The following is a 10939-nucleotide window of genomic DNA, read 5'->3' on the forward strand; positions in this document are numbered from 1 at the left end:
AAGCAATTTGCTAAAGTAGTTTCGGAACTATTTTCAAAGTGGCAACAGGCCATAAGTCAAACCATAGCAAATATGGTATCATTGCACTCGGCAAGTCCTGCCAAACTTAACGAGACCAGTTCTGTGAAAATAGACCAATGCCACAAAGTTATAAGCTCACAAAGTAAAAAAATATACAAAATTCCACCAATAGGTGGTGCCAGACCCAAACTTATCAGGCACCTTTAGGGCATGGTCTTGACGACTCATAAAACGTTTTGTAACGATACACCAATGTGTTCATAAAATAGAGCATTTTGCGACAAAATTCAAAATGGCCGACATTGGAAAATTGGGTATCATTTGACTCAGAATGTTTCACTGAATCTGAAGAGACCAGTTTTATCATTTTTGGCCAAAGTGTTCAAGAGTTATAAGCCAAAATATAATTTTTGCTATCTCCTGATCAGTGGGGGGCAGTGTAGAGAAACTCTGCAGGTGACCTCAAGGCATGATGGTGATGACACAAGCCAAGTTTAGTCACAACCCGTTGAAGTGTTGCAGAGATACAGAATGAAGTCCATTTTTGCATGGTCGCCATCAAATTCATCCATTCAGCCAATTGTGTGGCAGCAGTGCAGTGCATAAGATCACGCAGATATGGGTCAGAAGCTTCAGATAATGTTCACATCAACTATCAGAATGGGGAAACATTTAGATCTCAGTGATTTCAACCATGGAATGATTGTTGGTGCCAGATGGGCTGGTTTGTGTTTTTCTGTAACTGCTGATCTCCTGGGATTTTCACACACAGCAGTCTCTAGAGTTTCCTCAGAATGGTGCTAAAAACAAAAGACATAGAGTGAGTGACAGTTCTGTGGACGGAAATGCCTTTTGATGAGAGTGGTCAATGGAGAATGACCAGACTGGTTTAACCTGTCAGAAACGCTACAGTAACTCCGATAACCCCTCTGTACAAATGTAGTGAGCAGAATAGCATCTTGGAATGCACAACAAGTTGAACCCTGAAGCAGATGGGCTACAACCATTGTGTTCCTAATAAAGTGCTATGTGAGTGTAGATACCATGAAGCGTAAAGATAAAAAACAAACAAACTTTATATACCAGTCCCAGACAAGTTGAATTCTTGGCTTCTGTCCACTTCTATAAGATGTAGAAATGCTTATTTCTAATAAGATAATTGAGGTTTTACCCCAATGGATTTGAATGGACATGGTGTTTTTATCAGTTTCCAAAAGGAGTTGACATGCATTTTTTTATTATTATTATTTCCAAAAATGAGCATGTACTCATCAAATAACAGTCTGTTCACTTGCAATACAATATGATTGTTCTCCAGGGAAGAAATTTCAACTATTTGCACTGTTTTCCCTGCAACTTTAGATTCCTTTCACTTCATTCCACTTCAGTGAGGGAGAACACCAGAGAGACGCATTATGCTCATGCTTTGAGTTTAGTTACCGCAAATATTTTTACATTTGCTTTGATAGCGTGTGCTTCATTATCTGTCTATCAATACTACCTTTACCCCAGCAGTCCTGAGCTTCTTAGTTGTCACTACCAATTGAGTTATCACACAAGGTTTTGTTTCCTCTGATCAGTTAAAATGCCCAAACTCCCCTGGGCCTCAACTTTCTTCTGCTTTTAAACACACATTGGGGTTCTGTTCTTGTCTATTGACAATTATCTCTGATGTTTGGTGATCATTTTTGGTGGGCTTCTACATCAAGCTATGCTAGTTTGGGTCTCTATTTTGTTTTGATTTGAAGGCAGTTACATTTCTTCAACAGTTGTTTTTTTTATGGAATGTTAATGGGATCATACTTAAAGTCAACATGAAATCAATGAAGTTCTTAATACATATTATTGGTCTTATTTTGAATGACTTGCTAATATTGTGTAACTTTATCTGCCTCTAATATAAGTTACATTTTTCGTGTCATTGATGCCATTTTTCAACCACTTCCATCCAACCACCTTTCATGTAGGGACCACTTTTCTTGATTCAGTCCATTCCCTACGGATACAACCAAGTCCCCCAAAACAAAAAATCCTGTTTTACTCAAAAGCAGTTTCATCTTGACTTTAAATTGTCTATCCAATATTTGCCCAATGATCTGTGTCTTTGAAAGAAAGATGTATTATGTTCACAGTCAACACTGAGTCTTACATAGCTTCTTGGTATTTTATGGTGTATACTAATTTGTCTACACAGGCAGCAGTTTAATTTTACATGCAGTTTTTACACTGCTTTGATACTCTTTTTATGGGTTGTGCTGAAGTGGTGCAAATGAGAGGGGCTTTATAGTTTGTGTGTACATTATTTTTCTCCTCCATATGGAATTAATGGGACACCCAAACTTAGAGTATACACTCTGCCAGCATTCCTGAGTCGAATACTTTATGCTTCCCTAAGCAAGAGCTAGAATACATCTCAGGTACAGTAAATGTGGATAAAGCCATCAAGAACACAATAAAATCCATAATAGAGGCTGTAACAGGAAGTCTAAACACTATTTGTCTCATTCCAAGCTAGTTTTAGCCTCACTAAGCATACCTATTATTCCAAAAGTTCTCACAATTAAGGAGCTGCTGTATGTATTGCAAAAGGCCCAACACGATGTTGACGAAACTCTGTGAGAGAGAGGAAACCTCATTGAGGAATTCAACTGTGTAATAAATCTTAATGTAGAACAGGCATGGCCAATTAAGTGCAGAAAAACATCATATAACCACTGGTTCAACATTAGTTTTACCTCAAACTCGTTTTCAATGAGCTCACTTGGACACAATCCACCAGTTTGGCTGTGGTTCTGTAGTTTTAAGGCTTCTCTAAATTTAGCCGGCTGCCAGCTGCCCGTTGTTGCGAGACTGTGTGTTGGCATTTTTGGGTAATTAGGGATATTTTTGATCATGTTTCACCACAAATTCAACCACCTCTTTTTCAGTTCTGGTTTCTGTAACCTGCAGGAAAAAGGTTGTGTGGTTTGTGTGGGTTTCAAACCGAGGTCAAGTTCTTGTTGGTGAAACTCTTAGGAAGTTTATCAATGACCTGATATTTGGACTTGGAGAAGTATTTAAAGCATTCCACATGAGGGCCGTGATCCTACACACCCGGTCCCGTATTAGGCTAATTATGCCTCCGTGAGGGTTAAAGGCTGACTGCAGAGGATCGTGCGGGAGAGAGAGATCATTTACGGACATGTCCGTCGTGTGTGTAAACGATCTCTCTCCCGCACGATCCTCTGCAGTCAGCTTTAACCCTCGCGGAGGCATAATTAGCCTAATACGGGACCGGGTGTGTAGGATCACGACACGGCCCCACCCTCCGCCCTGCCACAATATGTTTCTGGATCTAATATGACTTTGAGTTTTCACTGTTGAGAGAATTTCAAGTAAAATGTCACACTGTTTCAAGACCTCTGATTATTTGACACTTCAAGGGATAGTTCACCCAAAAATTTAATTCTCATATTGATACAGATCAATGTTTAAATCCTTTTTTACTTTATCCTCCTTGCTCAGTAGGTGGCGATATGCACAGAGAAGAATGTGAACTGCCAAAAACAAAAGAAGAATGAAGTTAAAGTAAAAGTGGAGATTTATAGTGAAAAATTACTTAAATATTGATGTGTTTATTACTCACATCTATCATATTGCTTCAGAAGATATGGATTTAACCACTGGAGTCCTATGGATTACTTTTATCCTGCCTTTATATGCTTTTGGACCTTCAAAGTTCTGGCCACTGTTCACTTTGGACCATTGCTACAAATTGCTACAGGACTACAAAGCTGATATATTCTTCTAAAAATCTTAGTTTGTGTTCAGCAGAAGAGAGAAAGTCATACACATCTGGGATGTCATGAGGCTGAGTAAATTATGAGATAATTTTCGTTTTTAGGTGAACTATCCCTTTAATGTTGTTCCTGGGTCATGTGGTGTATTTTACCATAAAATTACATTTGTTTTGTTTTTGGTGGTTATATATCTATTGATTTGAGTCTTATAATTGAACATGATAAGATTATATTTTGTCTGTTGACAAATCAATAATGGGGGTATTATTAATTTATCTGATTTTAAATAAAACACCTGCCTTCCACTGTCACAGGTTTTGTGAATACTGTAAATTTAGATCACGTCACATTCTTTTTGTACTTTATTTGATTGTTTTTAAAGAAAATTAATAGTTGGGAATAGGCATCTGGTGATCAGGAAGATGTCTCAGTTTGTTACTGTGAAAACTTGTTAAATAACATTAAAGAAACCTTCACACATTGCATTAAAAAACAAGTTTTAAAAAGACAACATGATTAGGTGTTGATTTGAGCCTTAGTATCTATGTACTTTATGTTTTACTGTGTACTCTATGGAAAACGTATATGTGTATATTTATAGTTTCAAAATGTTCCAGTGTTCTTAGCATAACGAGCTTCACATGTAAACCAGTCTAATTAAATGTTCCCTCTGTATAGTTACACTAAATGCACCCCAGCATTAATATACTGTACTTAAACAACATGGTCAGAATCAAAGTATCCACTCTCGCAAGCTCTCTGTTTCTCTCTCTCTGTCCCTGAGAGGTTGAGATCTGCTTTAGTGCTCAAGTGCATCTGGATAGAAAGTGACACATGGCACTAGAAGTCTGTAACATATGCGTTATGGGAGATAGTGTTGTACTACAGCAACAAGAACAAAAGAGCCTGTTTTCCGCTGATATAAACCATCAGAGAGAGGGAGAGGGAAATAGAGAGAAAGAGAGAGAGAGAGAAAGAGAGTGTGTGTGAGAGAGAGAGAGAGGCTTGCTGACACCAGAATTCTTCAAGCTGACACAGGTGATGGATTAGATGTGTTATCCAGGTGGACTGGGAGAGAGGTGGTAGTTGGGGGGGGGGGGTTCTTCTGCATACAGCAGACCTGAAATATCCCTCCTCACCCCATATACAGGAAGAGAAAAAATAAAAAGAATCCTTTAAAGAGTTCCTAGTGGTTATTGTTGTTGACTTGTAACTAACATGCAGCAAATAAAACACTGTTACCAAAAAAGACTGGGGATGTGTTTGTGATAAAAAACTTAGGGCCGAAATATACTTTACACAAGTACATGAAAGGAGATGGTAGCACTTGCCAACCTGTGATACTATTAAACATGCTTAATGTGCATTCTTGTGTTTCTGTGGCAGGAAAAAACCTCAGTGCTCAATGGGGCGATAGAGTTACTGTTATTATTCTTGCAAGTTTCTAAAATTTGAGTAGTTGAGTTGAAAGGGAAAACTCACCATAGAAGCGAACCGTACACACTAATCCCGCAATAGTGGCCTGTGGTGATGTGTATGGTGGTGAGCGACGTCTGTGGAGAGTGAAGCCAGGATAGGGAGAATGGTAAGGATTGACACCTGTGGAAAATTGTCTCTAACAGCTGTTCATTGAGAGATGGAGAGGGATAAAAAGGGTGTCCAGACTGCTGGAGGGGAGAGAGAGAGAGAGATGCACACAGCAGTCTTGTGTGTGTTTCTAAAAACAGTGTGTATTAGACCAAAAAATGTGTGTGCAATAAAAAGCTTATGTGGATTGTTTACACAGCTCCTGCTTCCTCCTTCACAAAGTAGCAAGAGATCTGTCACGTGCCCCTTGCAGCAAGGTTGAGAATGCAATGTGTAGATGTTGTGTTATGAATTGCGGTCTGACAAGTTTCAGAATGAAACAACACATGAAATCGAGCTTGAGTTGCAAGATGTGTCCGCGTTCATGTATTGCGTTGAGTGTTTCGGCCCTTGACTTAGCTTTGAAGACTTGACACTTGACTTGGGCATGTGACAAAAGTTAAAGACTTGAGACTGTACTAAGACTTGACCTTGAAATACTAGAGACCTAACTTGGACTCTTGACAAGAGACTAAGAATTGAGACTCGATTTAGACATGGCTTTGAAAGACAAGACTTGACTTGGACTCGTAACAAAAGACTAATAGTTGACCTAAGCTTGGCCTTGAAAGATTTGAGACTTGACTTGGTTTCGAAATACAAGATTTGACTTGGACTCGTACACAAAAGACATAGACTTGAGACTCGACTTAGACTTGGCTTTGAAGACAAGACTTGACTTGGACTCATAACAAAAGACTTAATACTTGACTTAGACTTGGCCTATGAAAGACTTGGTACTTGGACATGTGACAAAAGACTAAGTCTTGAGACTCAATTTAAACTTGACTTTGAATAACTATTTTGCTCTAAATGGAGGCACTCTACATCCAGATTCATGTACTAAAATATATTATGAGTAGGGCTGGGTAAAAATATACATTTTCCCATGCATTGTGATCTTCATTTGAATGAAACTGATTCTTAAATCCCCAAATGTATCTTTTAGTCTATGCGCAACGCTCTACACAATGAGAGGAATAGTATTGTTTTTTAGCATGTGTTCAACAAATCACTGTAAATACTGTTTGCATGTAAACCATAAACGTAACAAAATGCAGTTAAATATATGCAATATTATATCATATTTATTGATAGAAAACATGGATATGCTCATTTTTATATATCTAAAATGTGACCAAAATGATGAAAAACTAATAAAATATTTTAAGTTATTTAAGTTTATTTTAAGTAAAATTTATATTTTTGTTATGTACCTAGTTATAAGGTCCCCTGTATTATTAATAACAGCATTAGCTGAAAGAGATGTTCTTTCATATGTCAGCAAATTGACTTTATAACTGAGCTTTTGAATCAGAATCGAATTGGGAAATCTGTATCAATATCCAGACCTAATGGTGAGCATACCTGACAAGAAGGGACTCTCTGATCAAGTTCTCTTGGTCACATGTCTTTTTGTCTATGACCAGTAAGACAGATCTAGGAAAAGTTGAGGGTCAGGTTGGCCTTATTTTGAAAGTTAACCTTTTCAGTTAGTGTGACCCGTTCCTTACTGGATAAGTGATGACATTTGACCTGTGAGAACAGCCAATTTTGAGGAATCCCCTTTAGTGTAATTGGAATCAGGGTGTGCAGGTGGCAGAGGAGTCTCTCTTGCTCTGTCTCTCTCTGTCTCAACAGTCTGCACAAGCCTACCCATTTAAAATGGATTACGGCAGATCTGAGATAGGCTACAGGACAGATTACTCTGTCAGTCTGAGTTCTGTCTCTCCCTCTCTCTTACAGTATATTTAAACAAGGACATTCATTGTGTACAAGTCCCTTGGTGTCTTGAAAATTATCTTCAAAAGGTCTGCGCTTTTCATAGCCTTTTATTGCGAATAAAGAATGAATAATACATATGGGAAATGGATTTAGATTTTCTTCAGTTCTTTTTCGGGTTTGATCGCTCATGTGTAGTGTGGTTTAGAGGTTATGACTAAAATTAGAGAAGAGTGTGAATGTTGTTGCGGCGTGTCTTTGAACAGGTTTATGTTTCATATGGAAGGTGCTTTGTGTAGAAATTAAATTACACTCTTTTTCTGTTAGGATATCTCTGTCATGTAATTATTGCATTATTGGAATGGAATACTATTGTACGGCTTACGGCATACTGCATAGTACTGTATGCCTTTTTTTTTTATTAGTATGTTAAATTATGCTTCCAATGATAAATATCGAGAACACATTTAGTATAGTGAGTTGTCACTATGCGACAGTACAGATGAGGTGTTTAAAAATTATGGCTTGTATTCACTACATTTTAAGTATAGGAAGAGTTACTGTAGTTTGCATGAATAATCAAAAATAGGTTATTTGCAAAACTAGATGCCCTAAAGGTTTTTGTGATGTGGTTGTGTACACTTATAGTAGAGCGTGCATACTCACAAAGTGTTGGACTGAGTGTCCAACTGAGTCTTTTTTATGGTTTGTTATCATGTTAAACAGGTAGAGTGTTTGAATGTGAGTCTGGTATCTCTTCAAGTGGTTTTCTTGCACACTTACATTCTCACTTCAAACGCATCCTATTGGCATGAGCGTGTAGCTGGAAGTCTCCAACGGTCTCTGTAATTCCTCATACAAATACAATCACACACATAGCATGCATAGAAATAAAGCACGCACGTAAAGCTTACCTCTATTCACTAACCTTTAAAGCCAAAAAAAGTGGTTTCAGTGTTTATATCGATCTATTTAAAATGAAATATTTTTTTTTGTTCTTTTTTTTTTTTTTTTTTGTGTGTGTTTCTGTTTGTTTTGTTTTCAGGGTTTTATTTATATATATATAAATATATATATATGTGGTGGTGCAGTGGTCTAAAGTACATAACTGGTAATCTGGTAATCAGAAGGTCGCTGGTTTGAGCCCCACAGCCACCACTTTGTGTCCTTGAGCAAGGTACTTAACTCCAGTTTGCTCTGGGTTGATTGTCTGCCAAATGTGTATATATATATATATATATATATATATATATATATATATATATATATATATATATATATATATTGTTTCTACCATGCCAATAAAGTGTCTGATCTTGAGAGAGAGAAAGAGGGCAGATTAAAGCAAAATGACAAGTAAGATGAATAGAGATGGAAATGAGGAGCACTCTCACTTCCTGTTGGGTCAGCAGAGCTCATCAAACATTATTTTATTCCACTTCCTGTTAGGGCACCTGACATCAAAAATTATGACATTGTAAGATTTTCTGTTTAATTTGATTTTATTACACTTCCTGATGGTTCACCTGACATCATCAAACCCACATATAATGAATAGAGCCCCAGGAACAGTTATGTATCATTAGTCTCAAGCACAGGTCTATGTGCCCCTCTCTCTTTTACCTGCAGCAGGACTTTGGTTTATTGTCATAGCAGTTTATCTCTTGCTGACAGCAACATAGGACACTTTTGGCCACAAACAAATGCACATTAAGACACAATCTAATACAGACACATGTGCAACATGGGTGAAACTGCACAAAACCTACATGATGTTAAATGATTGAGAGTTTTTGTTGTGTAGTTCTGTGTGGGAGAGAGTTTCAGAGGCGCCGAATGAGAAAGACAGCTGCACTTCCACTTGAGCCAAAGGGACGACTGCCATCTATAATGTACATATGGGATCGAGGGAGAAAGAAAGAGAGGGTGTGCCAATAATGAAAAACTAATGAGCAAATGTTGCAGAAGAATGAAAAGAGAAGACAGAGACAGAGAAAACAAAATCAATATAGAGAGAATATACTACTCAGGAGAGGTGAACGTCAGATCATGGGAAGGAAGAAAGATTAAATGAAAATAGAGGAAATGTTGAAAGAAGAGATTCCTTATTTCCAGGAATCAACAACAAAGAACAGAGGAGGATAGTGCAAAAGATAAACCCATCTTCAAAGGAATTCTGCCTTTACAATAACATTCCACATCCCTACTGCTGTATTTCTGCCTGATGGCTTTTAAGTTCCCTGCAGGACCAGTGAACACAACATTTACCTCCACAACCAGAATGCCAAACCCACTTCCTATGTTCTTCAAAGTGCCCTCTGTGGGGTAGTGGTCATACGGTTCTCTGTGACATAAGGTCCCTGCGGTGCGCACCGGGTCTTTTCAGGGTCACGCTCAGCCGAGCTGTAGAAGGCGGGACTTGTTGACTGGCTGACATGTTTTATGTATGAACACATTTACAGTTAAGGCAGGACGGTGGCGTTCTGTAAATGTCAGTTTAGTGGATTGGGAGTCTGCCTTTCACAGATGGTTTTAACATTCGTCGGAGTGGACTAATGGTTGAACAGGACTTTAGTGTGGCATGAACATGTAGCATTTGAGATTTTTTTCCCGCCTGTGCTCTGGGCCTGAGTAACATTGCTGTTAATATTGGCAAATATTGGAAATATTGGCAAAACAACAACTTGAATCAACTGTGGCTCAGTTGGTAGAGCGGGTCGGCCACTAATCGCAGGATTGGTGGTTCGAATCCTGGCCCACACGACTACACATGCTGAAGTGTCCTTGGGCAAGACACTGAACCCCAAGTTGCTCCCAATGGCAGGCTAGCGCCTTGCATGGCAGCTCTGCCGCCATTGGTGTATGAATGTGTGTATGAATGGGTGAATGTGTCACAGTGTAAAGCCCTTGGAATACTTACTGTTAAGGTAGGTTAAAAAGGCGCTATATAAGTGCAGACCATTTACCATATAGATCTGTTGGAAATTATAGTAGTTGCTACACTTAGGAAGTGTCAAATATGTCAAAGCAAAGACTTGTGATTTCTAGATGGATTTATTAAGTCATTCAAAATATTTTAAAGATAGCACAGCATTTTACTGAGAACTAAGTCTTTTGATCAATACACTATTCCTCTGCGGCTGCCTGTGTTTTTGAATGGCTTTTGGTCTGTTCTTCCATCCCGCTGGATCTTTTTTAGGGTCGTCCTCTAACGCCTCATCTGTTCTGTTGTAAAGTACTAACTAGACAGACGCGTGACCTAGAACTGACCCCGGGCAGACATAGCCACTCCATGCTGGACAGATAAAATGTGTCTTGTTCTTTTCAATTGTACTATGGGGGTGGGTTAAGGCAGTGGGCAGAGACAATTACATGTTACACCTGTGCAGTCAATTAGTTATTCATTGATATTATTTTTCTGTGATGCCTTCTGCTCTGATCAAAAACCCTTTGACATTTAAAGATGATTTTCAGTTTAATTTCCATTATTCAACTTAATATACACTGGTGGCCAAAAGTTTGGAATAATGTCAGATTTTGCTGTTTCTGAAGGAAATTGGTATTTTAATTTACCAACGTGGCATTCAGCTAATCACAAAGTATAGTCAGGACATTACTGATGTAAAAAAACAGCACCATTACTATTTGAAAAAAGTCATTTTTGATCAAATCTAGACAGGCCCCATTTCCAGCAGCCATGAATTCAGTTGAATGCCATTTTTTGGTGAATTAAATTACTAATTTCCTTCTGAAACAGCTAAATCTGTACATTATTCCAAACTTTTGGCTGC

At 38.2% G+C, this 10939-nt stretch overlaps 1 protein-coding gene across 1 annotated transcript in view; it reads left to right on the plus strand.

Moving 5' to 3' along the window:
* Positions 1-10939, plus strand: part of LOC127618875 (plexin-A2-like) — a 230780-nt gene that overhangs the window by 57354 nt on the left and 162487 nt on the right. The gene's annotated exons all lie outside the window — the stretch shown is intronic.

Source organism: Xyrauchen texanus, chromosome 25 (assembly GCF_025860055.1).
Source record: "Xyrauchen texanus isolate HMW12.3.18 chromosome 25, RBS_HiC_50CHRs, whole genome shotgun sequence".
Taxonomy (NCBI): Eukaryota; Metazoa; Chordata; class Actinopteri; order Cypriniformes; family Catostomidae; genus Xyrauchen; species Xyrauchen texanus.